The 16486-nt window shown below is 33.8% G+C and overlaps 1 long non-coding RNA gene across 1 annotated transcript in view; it reads left to right on the forward strand.

Moving 5' to 3' along the window:
• LOC134730282 (uncharacterized) overlaps positions 1 to 16143 on the forward strand; it is a 116377-nt gene extending 100234 nt beyond the window's left edge. The window contains exon 5 of the long non-coding RNA XR_010112013.1: positions 13895 to 16143. This is a non-coding gene — a long non-coding RNA (uncharacterized LOC134730282). The remainder of the gene's footprint in view (positions 1 to 13894) is intronic.
• The last annotated feature ends 343 nt before the right edge of the window (positions 16144 to 16486 follow it).

A 16486-nucleotide genomic window follows, 5' to 3' on the forward strand; every position in this document is an offset into this window, starting at 1 on the left:
GGCAGTATGGCCCTTTTCACGGTATTGATTCTTCCTACCCATGAGCATGGAATGTTCTCCCATTTCTTTGTATCCTCTTTTATTTCATTGAGCAGTGGTTTGTAGTTCTCCTTGAAGAGATCCTTCACGTCCTTTGTAAGTTGGATTCCTAGGTAGTTTATTCTCTTTGAAGCAATTGTGAATGGGAGTTCACTCATGATTTGGCTCTCTGTTTGTCTGTTATTGGTGTATAAGAATGCTTCTGATTTTTGTACATTGATTTTGTATCCTGAGACTTTGCTGAAGTTGCTTATCAACTTCAGGAGATTTTGGGCTGAGACAATGGGGTTTTCTAGATATACAATCATGTCGTCTGCAAACAGGGACAATTTGACTTCCTCTTTTCCTAATTGAATACCCTTTATTTCCTTCTCCTGCCTAATTGCCCTGGCCAGAACTTCCAACACAATGTTGAATAGGAGTGGTGAGAGAGGGCATCCCTGTCTTGTGCCAGTTTTCAAAGGGAATGCTTCCAGTTTTTGCCCATTCAGTATGATATTGGCTGTGGGTTTGTCATAGATAGCTCTTATTATTTTGTGATATGTCCCATCAATACCTAATTTATTGAGAGTTTTTAGCATGAAGGGTTGTTGAATTTTGTCAAAGGCCTTTTCTGCATCTATTGAGATAATCATGTGGTTTTTGTCTTTGGTCTGTTTATATGCTGGATTACATTTATTGATTTGCATATATTGAACCAGACTTGCATCCCAGGGATGAAGCCCACTTGATCATGGTGGATAAACTTTTTGATGTGCTGCTGGATTCCGTTTGCCAGTATTTTATTGAGGATTTTTGCATCAATGTTCATCAAGGATATTGGTCAAATTTCTCTTTTTTCGTTGTGTCTCTGCCAAGCTTTGGTATCAGGATGATGCTGGCCTCATAAAATGAGTTAGGGAGGATTCCCTCTTTTTCTATTGATTGGAATAGTTTCAGAAGGAATGCTACCAGTTTCTCCTGTACCTCTGGTAGAATTCGGCTGTGAATCCATCTGGTCCTGGACTCTTTTTGGTTGGTAAGCCATTGATTATTGCCACAATTTCAGATCCTGTTATTGGTCTATTCAGAGATTCAACTTCTTCCTGGTTTAGTCTTGGGAGAGTGTATGTGTTGAGGAATTTATCCATTTCTTCTAGATTTTCTAGTTTATTTGCATAGAAGTGTTTGTAGTATTCTCTGATGGTAGTTTGTATATCTGTGGCATCGGTGGTGATATCCCCTTTATCCTTTTTTATTGCATCTATTTGATTCTTCTCTCTTTTTTTCTTTATTAGTCTTGCTAGCGGTCTATCAATTTTGTTGATCTTTTCAAAAAACCAGCTCCTGGATTCATTAATTTTTTGAAGGGTTTTTTGTGTCTCTATTTCCTTCAGTTCTGCTTTGATTTTAGTTATTTCTTGCCTTCTGCTAGCTTTTGAATGTGTTTGCTCTTGCTTTTCTAGTTCTTTTCATTGTGATGTTAGGGTGTCAATTTTGGATCTTTCCTGCTTTCTCTTGTGAGCATTTAGTGGTATAAATTTCCCTCTACACACTGCTTTGAATGTGTCCCAGAGATTCTGGTATGTTGTGTCTTTGTTCTCATTAGTTTCAAAGAACATCTTTATTTCTGCCTTCATTTCATTATGTACCCAGTAGTCATTCAGGAGCAGGTTGTTCAGTTTCCATGTAGTTGATCAGTTTTGAGTGAGTTTCTTAATGCTGAGTTCTAGTTTGATTGCACTTTGGTCTGAGAGATTGTTATAATTTCTGTTCTTTTACATTTGCTGAGGAGAGCTTTACTTCCAACTATGTGGTCAATTTTGGAATAGATGTGGTGTGGTGCTGAAAAAAATGTATATTCTGTTGATTTGGGGTGGAGAGTTCTGTAGATGTCTATTAGGTCCGCTTGGTGGAGAGCTGAGTTCAATTCCTGGGTATCCTTGTTGACTTTCTGTCTCGTTGATCTGCCTAATGTTGACAGTGGGGTGTTAAAATCTCCCATTATTAATGTGTGGGAGTCTAAGTCTCTTTGCAGGTCACTCAGGACTTGCTTTATGAATTTGTGTGCTTCTGTATTGGGTGCATATATATTTAGGATAGTTAGTTCTTCTTGTTGAATTGATCCCTTTACCATTATGTAATGGCCTTCTTTGTCTCTTTTGATCTTTGTTGGTTTAAGGTCTGTTTTATCAGAGACTAGGATTGCAACCCCTGCCTTTTTTTGTTTTCCATTTGCTTGGTAGATCTTCCTCCATCCTTTTATTTTGAGCCTATGTGTGCCTCTGCAGGTGAGATGGGTTTCCTGAATACAATCCACTGATGGGTCTTGACTCTTTATCCAATTTGCCAGTCTGTGTCTTTTAATTGAAGCATTTAATCCATTTACATTTAAAGTTAATATTGTTATGTGTGAATTTGATCCTGTCATTATGATGTCAGCTGGTTATTTTGCTCGTTAGTTGATGCAATTTCTTCCTAGTCTCGATGGTCTTTACATTTTGGCATGATTTTGCAGTGGCTGGTACCAGTTGTTCCTTTCCATGTTTAGTGCTTCCTTCAGGAGCTCTTTTAGGGCAGGCCTGGTGGTCACAAAATCTCTCAGCATTTGCTTGTCTGTAAAGGATTTTATTTCTCCTTCACTTACGAAGCTTAGTTTGGCTGGATATGAAATTCTGGGTTGAAAATTCTTTTCTTTAAGAATGTTGAATATTGGCCCCCATTCTCTTCTGGCTTGTAGAGTTTCTGCTGAGAGATCTGCTGTTAGTCTGATGGGTTTCCCTTTGTGGGTAACCCGACCTTTCTCTCTGGCTGCCCTTAACATTTTTTCCTTCATTTCAACTTTGGTGAATCTGACAATTTATGTCTTGGAGTTATTTAAGACGATATAGACTGAAACTTGCTATAAAAGATATGACTATTTTCCCTTTGAAATTACGTGTGAATTTGTATATTGTATATGTATATTGTATATAGAAGTGTATATACTCACATAATAACATATGCATTCTCTTAACCAAACAATTTTGTACTGTATTCTCTATTTTTTGCTAAAGCTTATTTTGAAAAGTGATATGACAAGTTACCATTGAGACAATTCATTGTGCAAAAGAAAAGGATAGGAAAACAATTGAATAATTATCTTCAATAGAAAATAAAAGTATTATTTACTTCCTAGTGCTCAATAAAAGATGTAACATTCATCTGTTCAAACAATGGAAATTAAATGACCACAAGGAAAATAAGATGAATGCTACTTTTTTTATAAAGCAAACATTTTTAAAAATCAATTGCCATAATATTAGCAGCAAATCTTCTTAGTTAGTATTCTAACCAGGAACTGAGAAATGATTACTAATACTAATAATGAATAACATAAAATGAAATCAGATCAACTTTGCAGAGACGATAACAAATGCCTTTGTGTCCATTATAATTTATTCAGTTAAGTCACATGCAAAATATAACTAAAATCAACCACTGATAACAAATATAAAGTGTCCAACAACATCTAAAAAATGAGGAATGTTTCAAAATATTGAAACTGAAAAATATTTTGACACCTGAAATGATTGATTCAATTTTTTATTATTTGCTCAGACATATAATCTTCATGTAGGAAAAGCTTTCGTGTCACAATTTTATCAATATTATTTGTTAGAAGCACACAATCATATTATAAGTTGGTAGCAAGTAGATTGTAAAAATGCAAAATTAGGGCTCATAGATATAGCCTGGTACTGCAATATCCCATTCCTTTGAACATCATGGCAAATTCAGGATAAATATTTGAAAGTAGGAATTTTGTAAATTGAAATAACGCCAATTTTCACTGCTCTGTTTTATTAATACATATTCTAATTACTCTTTATTATCCATGCCATGGGCCATGTTTTGGAATGCTAAGCAACAGAAGTTAGTAGATTTACTTTGGCCTTAAACAGATTTTGCATTTGAAAAATTTAATCCACGAAAGGGATTTAAAGGAAGAAAAAAAAATGACCCATTTCTTCTGAGCCTGAAAAAGGCACATCATGCAGAGGAGACCTGGATGCAACCACAGTGAGGAGTGACTTATATTCACACCACATGCTAATATTTCAGATTTCACTGCTGTCTTTTCACAGTGAAAATAGCCCACACTTTTGGCCTCATGTTGAGTAACACACCTGGTAGTGGGAAGAAGATCTTGAAGCAGATGAACTGCTACATTGCTCATAGCACTCACTCTGTGGGGAAGCTGTGCTCATTTTGAGCTGTGCTGTGGATGAAAAGACAAACCAATAACCTGTAGAAAGTCGAAACACACATAAAATGAACCTTGATAGGCCAATAATGGAGAAACCAATCAAAAGACAACATATTAGCCAGCACACTAACTCTGATTGATTCACTATGCTTTCTCTAACAAGGGACTTATGCTCCTTGTTAATGTAACTGGCTTGTTCTCTTTTCTCTAAATTTTGAATGTTTATAAAGCTAGTCCCTTTAAAAAAATGTTTTATATATTTTTTCTCAAGTGTTACATTGACAGTCTCGTATAGGATTTTATATAATATTTGTTTTCCCCTTGTTCTTCATAATCATTTAGCTTTTGTGTATTATAATTATTATTACCTTTAATCATATTATTTTCTCAACAAATAATTTTCCCTAATATCATTGTTATTATTATTCTTTTCCTAATAAATGATCAGTGTAAAAGAATCATATCAATATATCCTAGAATAACCATCCTATTCTTTAAATGCCTATGAAAAAGAATTCTACATTCTCATTTCCAAATTTTCACATTCATAAAGTTATTTCACATTCCTGAAGCCCTTCCTTTCATCAAGCCTAAACTATTCCTATTTCAAATTATATCCATATGCTGTGGGTCATTGAAAATAGGCAACTGTTGATTGTGTTTTCTGCACAGTGAATATTAAAGATGAAATTGTCAAGGAGCCATTGAAATGTGACATCTTAAATCATGAAGACAGAAGATATCTTGAAAGTTCATTGTCTTATGTTGAAGTCAATATCTAATTAACATCAGGAACACTGACAATTATTTTCCTGATTAATACTCCAAAACATAAGTAACCAAATTAGGTCTTTGTTGAAATAACGTTATGGTACATTTATTGTTTTAAATTAATTATACCATCTTACACTGTTGTGTTTAATTATTAGTAAGTTTATTTACCTGACCTTTCATTGACTCAGTGGTCTTTTCCTTATACAAAACAACCTTATGTATCTAACCAATTAGAACATGATTTATAATTTTTTGAGCAAGATAATACAAGAATATTATTGATGGTATTTTCCTATGCTTTTGAATGGTATACTAACTGAATTTTAAATGACTCATATATATCAAACCTCAGTTTAATTTATTTAACAAACACATTTGTTGCACTCGCCATGTACCAGGCATAATTATAAGTGCTTTAATAATATTAATTCATTTAATCTTATTAACAATAAAGCATATTCTAATCACAATTCTAGCATTGAGAAATGCACCAAAGTACCACTGAATATAATATAAGTAGTAGAGATGGAATTTGAACCCAGATAACCCCAGTTCCAGAGTCAGTTCTCTTAAACACTGTTTCATGAAATCAAAAAGGAAAGGGAGGGTGGACATTATGGAAGGATGGCTATGGCAACATAGTTTTTGAGTCTCATAAACATACAGAGAGCAGCTGGATAGTAAAGCACACAAAACAACTAGATCATATGCCCAAAACTTATAAGCAACATTTACAGCAAATTGAGAAGGCAAGGTATTCCTACAAACTTCAAAATACAAATGATTGAGAGCCAACCATCAACAACCATAAGAGTCACATGATAGCAGCCTTTCTGCCGGACAAAGCAGAAAAAGCAACAAGGTATCTTGTCATAGCATTCCAATTTGAAGACAGCAGCAGAACTGAGAGAGCTTTTGCCAAATCCAATATGAAGTGAGTTGAGAAGTCCACAGTAAGACAACATGAAAAGGTGCAGTTTGGCCCCTGGAAAATCTCAAAATAAGCGAGTTAGGTTTCCTAGGCATAAGAGAAACTACCTACTTGAAATAAAAATTGAGTAAAATAATGACAATAGAGATAAAGGTTAAGTGAAGTTTCAGAGAAAAGTGAAGAAAAAACCAAAACCAGGAAATCAGAAAGCAAGCTACTACAGTGTTGACATTACATGAAAACAAAAAAAGGAATTGAGAGAAATTTAGAAAATCTCCTAGAAACAGACCACCTTCCAAAAGTTTACAAGCAAAAATAATTTTGCATCAAAATAAGATATAAAAATATTGAGGTCAAATTCCATACAAAATTTTTGTATGAAAGTATAAGAAAAAGATACTGTATAGACAAACTATAAAATACTATAGGTCATTCAAAATGACCTAAAGTAAAATTAAAATGACTTAAGATTAAAAAAAGCTATTCAAGAATGACATGAACGAAAACCTGAGAAGTATATTAAGAGAACTCAGGAAAGAGAAACAAAAAAAAATCCAACTTTTCAGAAATAAAGAATAAGAGAAACATAAAATAGGTAACACCTTAACATTAATAAAAGGTAAAAAAGTGGAACCTTTTTAAAAATCAGAGTAAATGAAAGAAGAGGCTAAAAAACATTAGAAAGTGACAACTATTGAAGATAGGCAAAGGAAGAATTTTCAATAGACAATAACAGCCCAAAGGATGGAAGAGGAATAAACGAAAAAGAAAACAGCACTAGAAATTTCAATTCAGGAAAACTTCCTAATATAAAGAAGAGTTTTAAATTACATATTAAGACAGCATATCAGCCGGGCACGGTGGCTCATGCCTGTAATCCCAGCACTTTGGGAGGCCGAGGTGGGCAGATCACCTGAGGTCAGGAGTTCGATACCAGCCTGGCCAACATGGTGAAACCCGTCTTTACTAAAAATGCAAAATTAGCCAGGTGTGGCATGTGCCTGTAATCCCAGCTACTTGGGAGGCTGAGGTAGGAGAATCGCTTGAACCCGGGAGGCGGAGGTTGCAGTGAGCCAAGATCGCGCCACTGCACTCCAGCCTGGGCAAAAAAGAGTTAAACTCCATCTCAACAACAACAACAAAGAACATATCACTTCACATACATAAGAATATGGTCCCAAAATGACCAATGCCAACACATACGGGGCTTCAAAGAAAAAGGACAACTTTTTGATATTAGGTTAATTAATTAATCAAGGAGAAAGAACTAGTTTATCATTAGTCTCATTGACAATGACATTTAACCCCAAAGAAAACAGAAGTAAATGAAAGATATAGTATATTCAAGATATGCAACGAAAACAAATAAAGATTTTAAACTCAGCAAAACTGAGTTCAAACTATTATCAATATGAAAGAACTTAAAAAATATTGTTCCCTTGAGCCCTTCATAGGGAATTTACTAAAGCATGAACTTCAGACAACTAAGATGAATAGAAAACATCACTATAACGGTGAGTGGTGAGCACTAAACTTATGGATGTTTATAGATATAAAACAAAATGAAGGTTGTTGTGGAAAGAGTATTGTTTGAATAGCTATGTGCTCTGATATTTTTAAATGATGGCATAAAGGAGGAGATCTTTTATGAAAAAATACTTTTGACTGTTCTTATTAATTATATAAGCAGTGGAATATTCATATTATTATTCCAAAATTATTGTGTGTCTAATGCTGTATAAAACAAGTGAGTAATTATCATCATTTGTGATCTCGAGAATAAGGGTTTCTAGAGTTGGAGAAATATAGATGGAATATAGAAGGTGTTAAGCTAAAAAGAAAAAAAAGGAAAACACGAAACCTGCATTTGAATTGGAATTATCAATATCAATCATGCTATTGAAACGCTAATTTTTTATATTTTGCTGACTACATAGTTATGTAACACAGTCCAGCTGAAATGAGCACACTTAACTCCCAGATTATAGTCTTAAATGATCACTCATCACTAAAAGAAAGTGAGGCTCTGTGGGGATATGGCTGATTTCAGGACTGGAGCAGGGAATGTGGAAAATGAAACTAGTATGTCTGACTCCATATCATACATCAAGGAAGCCATCCAAGGCCATTATAATCATGTCAAAATGATTCAAAAGCCAATTTGTAGAGGCTTTTAGTGGCTAGTGATAGACAAAATATTTCATAATAATACACTTAAAAACTAATTGGTAAATGTTGAAGGATAACAGGCAACCAATTAATTCTCTTGAATATGGATATAAAGCAGGACAGAGTCAAGCATTTATCAAGCCTTTCCAATTTGAATTTTCCATTGGTTAACCAAGTACAAGACGAGGGGCTATGTCTCTTCATAAAAGTGTTCAATTAATAAATTAATATAAATAACAGAGGAAATTCCCCAGTGAATTAATGAATTGATGCATTAGAACCACTTCTGATAATATCACAAAAAAGAGATAATGTAGACATGATTTTGCTGCCTATAAAATTCAGATTATGAGATATTCTCTACAGGTCAAATATGCAGTGTTTTTCAGCAGACTATAAAAGGCTTTAAAATAGCAAAATTTTAGTACTACTAAATTATGTTACCTAGGAATCCTCACTTGGATGTAACATTATAAAGAAATATAGGGAGTGATAACTAAAATAGTCAGAATAGTTATCACTTTTGGGAGGAGAGAGAAGGTTGGAAATGGTATAGGAATTATGGAGAGATCTCTAGGTAGCTGGCAAGTTTTTATTTATTGACTAGAGTGGTAGTTACAAGGTTGTTCACCCTAAAATATCTCATTGAGCTACACATATGTGTGCTTTTCTACATCTGCTTTTCGTTTTCTAGTAAAATGTTTAAAAAAAAAACACTGATTTTTCTTTAATGAAGCATTCACTTAGCCACACATGTATTTTCCAAGTGTACAACTTTAACTCAAAATAGATATTTTTTATCTTAAATCTCATTTGGAGCACAAGAATTCATCGGGTCTTTCAAACCAAATATCAGAAAGTCATTGTATATGTCATGTTTCTTTCATGCCAGATCTAATGTGGCTCTTCTGCTGTCTTAACATTTCCACACATATCTCCCTTTCTTGTCAATCACTTCAACAAATCCCCCTTCCAGAATTCTAATACTTCTTTCTTGTGTGATAGAAATTGCCTGCTAATCACTACATTCTGGTTATCTTCCACTTTATCCTCCATAATACTACCAAAGTGGTATTTTAAAACTTAACCTTTATGATATTATCATTCATGACTAGGATGTCAAATGTAATTTAAAGTAGATGTAGGAGTAGGTTTTCTTTCTCTCAGTAGAACTTAAATATATAAATACATTTTTTTGTAAACTTCAATTAATACTATTTTAAAGCAGGTTTAATTCAATTATTGGATGAAGTAATAGGACCAAATTCAATGAATAGAACAAATTCACAAGGGTCTAATGTTTCAAAGAAAATTGAATGATATTCTTCAAGTTACAGAAATTCACCACAATTGGAGCTTATTGTAGCATTTGTTATCTTAGGAGCTGACCATCTAATTAAGCTAAGTTCATTTCAACTTTGGTGAATCTGACAATTATGTGTCTTGGAGTTGCTCTTCTCGAGAAGTATCTTTGTGGCGTTCTCTGTATTTCCTGAATTTGAATGTTGGCCTGCCTTGCTAGGTTGGGGAAGTTCTCCTGGATAATATCCTGCAGAGTGTTTTCCAACTTGGTTCCATTCTCCCCGTCACTTTCAGGCACACCAATCAGATGTAGATTTGGTCTTTTCACATAGTCCCATATTTCTTGGAGGCTTTGTTCGTTTCTTTTTATTCTTTCTTCTCTAAACTTCTCTTCTTACTTCATTTCATTCATTTGATCTTCAATCACTGATACCCTTTCTTCCAATTGATCAAACCAGCTACTGAAGCTTGTGCATTCGTCACGTAGTTCTTGTGCCACGGTTTTCAGCTCCATCAGATTATTTAAGGACTTCTCTATGTTGGTTATTCTAGTTAGCCATTCGTCTAATCTTTTTTCAAGTTTTTTAACTTCTTTGCGATGGATTCGAACTTCCTCCTTTAGCTCGGAGAAGTTTGGTCGTCTGAAGCCTTCTTCTCTCAACTCATCAATGTCATTCTCTATCCACCTTTTTTCCATTGCTGGTGAGGAGCTGCGTTCCTCAGTTGGAAATGCAGAAATCACCCGTCTTCTGCATCACTCATGCTGGGAGCTGTAGACTGGAGCTGTTCTTATTCAGCCATCTTGGAACCACCCAACTTCTTTCTTTTGTAAATTTCCCAGTCTGAGATATGTCTTTATCAGCAGCAGGAAAACAGACTAACACAGGTATCAAAATTGAAGAGTTCAGCGCATCGCTAGAGCAAACCAAGGTTTCCAAGAGAGAAGCCAAATCTGTCTCAGCCCGTGGAGGCCTTCCTGATCACACATTGAATAGGATGTGTGAGGAAAAAGAAAAAAGAGAGGATTCACTAACTTAGTTCAATCCCAGCTCTGGTTTTGATGTACTTTAAAGTAGCAGGAGACATCATTTATCCACTGAATTTTTCAGTAAAAATGCTACTGAGTCAAATAGTTTATCAACATTTAATTCATTAGATTACAATAAATTGCATATTTTTCATAGAGTGAGTCAAGAACAATTTCAAATCATAGTTCTCATAAAGATGTAAAATAGCACAACTTGCCCTAAGGAAACAGGAACATTTTGAAATTTATAACACCTAACAATTTTTGACCAAACAGGGAAGAAAATATGAATAACGATTATGGCCATCAAGATAGAGGTTAAGAAAAGGAAATTTAAGTCAGTCCCCTAACTTTGTATAACATGGGCATGAAAAGAGGAGATTAAGACAGTATCACATCCAGCTTTTGCTCTTTAATGTGAAGATTACATAGAGGAAAATTTTATTTTTTTCACTAAGAAAGCTTTCCAAACACTAAAAATTATCACAAATTATGTTTTATATATAACATTATTTCTACTTCCTTTCATTCCCTTAAAAAAAAGATCATCTTTAATTTTTTCCTCTGTAAATAAGATTTTGTTTTTCATAGGGAATTCAGAGTACCTGTGTTCCAAGCTTAGAAATCATCCACAATTTACACAAATGAAGTCCACAGTTTAGCCATAAACAATCACACTTTCAGTATTAGTTATATGTGCCAAATCAAAATGTAGCAAGGAAGGACATAACTTCAAACAGAAAATCTGAATTTATACCAAAAAAATGTGAAACAGGTTTACCGTTACCCTAGCCTTTCACCAGAGAAAACTTACTTCTTGAACTATTTGGTTTAGCTTAAGCTATAGGCTTACATTTCAAAAACACGTATATCAAACGTGAAAGACTGACAGAGGTATTCAAACAAAAGGAATAATTTGCAGTCATTGCTCTATTATGCCATTTCCTTTTTAATGCCTGAAATAATATTACAAAGAAAGAGAAGATTTTATAAAATAATCATTTATTTAGGCAATATCATTCTTAGTTTATATTAATTATCCTTTCCATACATCTTATTTATATTCTAGTTAAAATTCCCATATAAGCGTATATGTCTAAACAGGCCATAATAATAAAAAACCTCATCCTTTCCAACTGTATGCATATAAAATTAGCTAACCAAGCTTAACTATGCCTTTTTTAACACCAAAAATAAAAATGTATAAAATGAGGAGGAAAGCCTTGTAAACAACTGAGATGTTTTTCCTTATTTCAAATCTATGAGTACAAAAGGTACATTTGTTCAAACACTACCTGACGGACCTCAAAAAATCCATTCTTTATTAGTCACAGCAAAAGTGCAATGCAATGATGTTGTATTTGGAGAATTTTAAAGGATATTGTTTATAAAACTGTTCTTTCCCTTTGTTACTAATATCAATATGTCTGGATTGCCAGAGGGGTTATTTAAAAAAAAAAAAAGTTGACAATCTTAACAATGCAATTACTTTCATTGTCATTTCAATAACGAATTTATCCGATCATCTGGATTTGAGCAATTCATGTGGTTCTAGCTGTAAGAGAGGGAAATTTTTTTCCTCTAAGAAATGAATTGAGGGGATCATCCATCAAGTCTCTAATCACTTCTTTTCTTTTAGAGCACTTGGAACACTGTGTCACTGTGTTAGGAGTGATGCTGAAAAGCTGGCAGCCAAAGATCTCTTTTTACTTCATTATTTCCAGTGGACTCTCAGAAAATCAATAGTCTTTTATAAAGATAAAACTTTATTTGTGTTGCCCTTCTTCTGCATTACTTTAAAATAGGCTATTTATTATACAAGACATATATAATTGTCATAAACATGCTCCCAAAAAAAGTTTCCTGTTCCTAAAATAAGTAATTCTGATTAAATATATAAAACAATACTAATTTTTGTGAGGTTTTTAAATTTTGATTTGCTTTAAACTTTATCTGCATAGATAAGGTAACACTAAGACCCTTGGGTTGGACATTTAAATAAATATGATTGTTTTTTCTGAAATACCTTGGCAAGATATCAGAGCTACCACTGAGAACTTGACAATTACAACTGCCAATGACTTTGCCCTGACATTGGACAAGAATAAAACAAATGCTTCAATGTACCACGTAGCATTGCCCTGCTTCTTTAAAATTACAGTATTGTAACTAATTACTCATTCATTTTTCCTTTTATAAAATTATCCTAGTATTTTCCTCCTCTAATATATTAAAACATTTTTAATATAGAAGGAATCCAACATTAAAATGGATAATAAACTTGTTTCATATATTTCTCTAAGTGTAAACAATTGATTTAAAAAAAAACATTATGTCAGACAAATTATATTTCAACATAAATATTAAAAGAAACCTTTTGTTAAAATACATTTTAGGAGTTGGGAAATAAAATTTATAGGAAAAGGCAAAGTAACTGAATTTAAGCAACTTGCACATTAGACGTGACAATATATAATATAATAACTTTCAAACATACAAAATGTCCATACAGAGGAAATAGTGGACAACTATTCCCATCTCTACCTATGGACAAGGCTAGATGAAATAGGCGTAAAATGCAGTCAGAGAAATTTAAGTTGGATATACGAGTACTGAAGGGTTTGGGCTGGGGATACTGTGAAGACCTCTTCTTAGGCCTTGGCAGAGATTTCTCTCTATGAGTTATAGTTGGTTCCATTGTCTCAATTATTTCTTCTGTGACTTGTAGACAATACTGGGAATACATTTATGAAGAAATAATATTTACTATGCAGTTATATGTGCGAACAATCACTTGAGGACTTTTTCAGGTTATCCTTATCACCAACAATATAGCCTAATGTGTAGTAAACATGCAATTACTATTAGCTCATTATTAAACCAATAAAAGAAAAGTTACATAGGGTGTTCAGTCAAATATCAAGCAGGAAAGGATGTCACAGTAATTAAAAGCACGGTCTCTGGAGCTGTAGCTAGGATTAAAATCCTAGCTCTTCTACTGACCAGCTGTATGACCCCGGGCAAGTACTTCTATTTTTCTGTGCCCCAATTTCCTCATCTTTAAGATGCAATATTAAGAAATAAGTAAAAATTAGGTATTTGAAAGACTCAAGAGAAACAGTGGAGAAACAAATAAAAATGAGATTAGACTAGTTTCGGTGAACTTTTAAGAAATGCAAATTAAGTTAATAACATTAAAGTATATGGCATTGTGGCACAAGAGTCTATCCAGCTTCTACATAATTATTTCACTTATAAACAATTTCCCATTGCAGTCCCTCAAGTTTATCATTTAACATTTTATAACCTTAATTTCCTTTAAATCTGGGGGGGGAGGAAATCTACAATAGTGCCTTTGAAACACTTATATAGCATCTTTTATGTCTTAGCTATTCTTCTGAGCACATTGTCATGTATTTTTCAGGTTTTCAAGAAACCTTTGCAACTTTAACATAGTATTTTGAGGAGTAAAAGTGACACCTGGAAAAAGCCATCCATGAGAACTAACTCCCCACAAACTGATCAGATGTCACGACTGTGATTTTTCTTCAGAGAGAGCAAAACTATGGGTTAAGATGTGTTTGGAAGGCAGAAATCTGACCAAGAGTCTGTCATGAGGAGCAGACGTACAGAAGAACGATTCACAAGAAGACCTCCTTTCTGTGCATTGAACATCTATCCACAGAGCACATCTTCATTACTAGGGGAGAGCACCAATCTGCTGACATGGTGGTGGCAGCATGGTCACAATTGAGGTGCGGCTTCAGAAAGGAGAGCTTTTCAATAGTTAGATTATTACAGGGCCCAACTAAATGCCTCAAATTCCCAGGAATGTAGATTATAACAATTATGCCTCTTTGTCTCTTTTCCTCACAGACAAAAAGGTAACCTATGTTGCATAATTATAAAAAATTCCAAAATAAAAATTTGAAATATACAGGACACTTCAAATAATACATCTACATGTTTTGAATCATCTTCCTAAAGCCCAAATATTGTTGTGTACCCAGGCACAGTAGGGAGCTGATCATTACAAATGACAGCAACAACATTTTAAAATTATAAATCTTAAGAATATTTAAATAAATGTATAGCAACTAATAAAATTGAAAGCAAAATGTATACTAACTTAACTTATATTTTATTAGCAGATATTTGTCTTTTAAAACTGTTTATTAGTAAATTTAACTTATGTAAAATTTTGCATGTATATCTTAGGATGGCAGATATATCTTGAGGTCATATTATTCCCCTTCCTTGCAGGTAGAGTCAAATATCCATTTTTTTTGTTGGCTTCTCATCCTACTGACTTTGTACTAACTTGACTTCTATTCATTATTTAAATTAAAAATGAAATGGAAATTCCATAATGGGAATTACTTCCCATTGTTAGATTTAAGTTTCAGTCAACAGAATCTCTCATTTTCATCAAGAAATTTTTTAAACGCGTGGGCACAATATTCCTATTCTTTCTTTTAAAAACTCAACTCCTGCACTTCAGCTTAAGCAACAGAGTTAAGACCCTGTCTTAAGAAACAAAACAAAACAAAATAAAACTCTACTCCATCATAATTTTGTGAGTGAATCTACATCAGCTTATTGCTTCAGAACATATAGTGTTTCTACCATCAAGATTAGCTAGACTGAATTTGGCCAATTCAGTGCAGCATGCTTTGCTGAGTTTAATTCAATTATGGATAAGAATTCAGTCATAGTCTTGGAAAAAATGACAAGAAAATCTTCCGATTTTGTAGGATAAAAACATGCTTTTGAAAAATACACACTATATTTTCTACCTCCTTCCTTTATAGTTAACTCAGGCTCTACTTAAGTCCATTATATTTTATTTTTTGCCTGATTATTATACTAACAATTTTTTCTTTCAAATATTGCCCACAGAATTATTTCTGAATTTATTTCGATGCTGATATGCCACAAAGAAGGAATCACACTGATTGTGCTGCGAAGTAAAAGAAAAAAGTGAGCATAAATGACCCTTTATTGAGCTTTTAATATAGCCTAGTGCCCTTGCTCTGCTACACGTTTCTCTCCAAGCCATATGAGGAGTCCACTCTATGTAAGAACACATGGAGATGAATTATATGAAATCAGGAGTTTAGACTAAGCAAGAGACAAAATCTTGAGAAATGATTAATTGCTCTTCTTTCTAAGTAAACAAAAAACAATAAATGTCATCAAGGCTATCTCTCTTTCATTAAAGTTATATTTGATCTATTATTACAGTTATTAGCATACTTCTGATATAAACTGGTTTTCCTTTCAGAGAAGCATAATCATTGGAGGAAATGTTTGTCTTTGGGAAAAAAAAGAAAAAAACGGAAAGTTGTACTTCAGGAAAAAATTAGTCCTCAGAAAAAGGGAACAATATGTCTGCATTTTTGGCTATTGTTTCAGCTTATGTACATGTTTCTGCTTACCTTCTTGAAAGAGAAACAAGTTATTCAATGCTACGTATGAATCAAAGATCAGATTACTCAGAATCCTGAAAAACAAATTGTGACTATACATATTCTTTATCCATTTTTAGTAAATGCATGTATTTTTATACAGTTATGCATCCTGATCTGTTGCCATTCAATGTTTTTTTGTACAATTTATAGATATCACCACAGGTTTTGTGAGATTGACAAGCAATCTAAAAATAAATGATTCATGGATGAGTGTTCAAGATGGGTGACTAGATGCAGCTGAGACACACATTTTTCATGCAGAGGAACCAAAATATTGAGTAGTTATTCACACTACAAATAGATCATCTGAGAAAGAACACTAGAATTCAACAGAGAAGCAACAGGAGACACCAAGAATGAGGAAAGGGGATGCAAGGCTGCCTGTTCAGCAGGATTGCTAGGAACTGGAAGCAGCCCCTTGACCCAGGGAAGAGGTAAGTAACAGAACCTTGGGGCTCCACATCCCTATCATGGACTTTTGCATTCCTAGCTACAGGAGAGCTCCTCAACCCTTGCTGGCCTCCAGACAGACATTGGGAGCTCCC

Source organism: Pan paniscus, chromosome 3 (genome assembly GCF_029289425.2).
Source record: "Pan paniscus chromosome 3, NHGRI_mPanPan1-v2.0_pri, whole genome shotgun sequence".
Taxonomy (NCBI): Eukaryota; Metazoa; Chordata; class Mammalia; order Primates; family Hominidae; genus Pan; species Pan paniscus.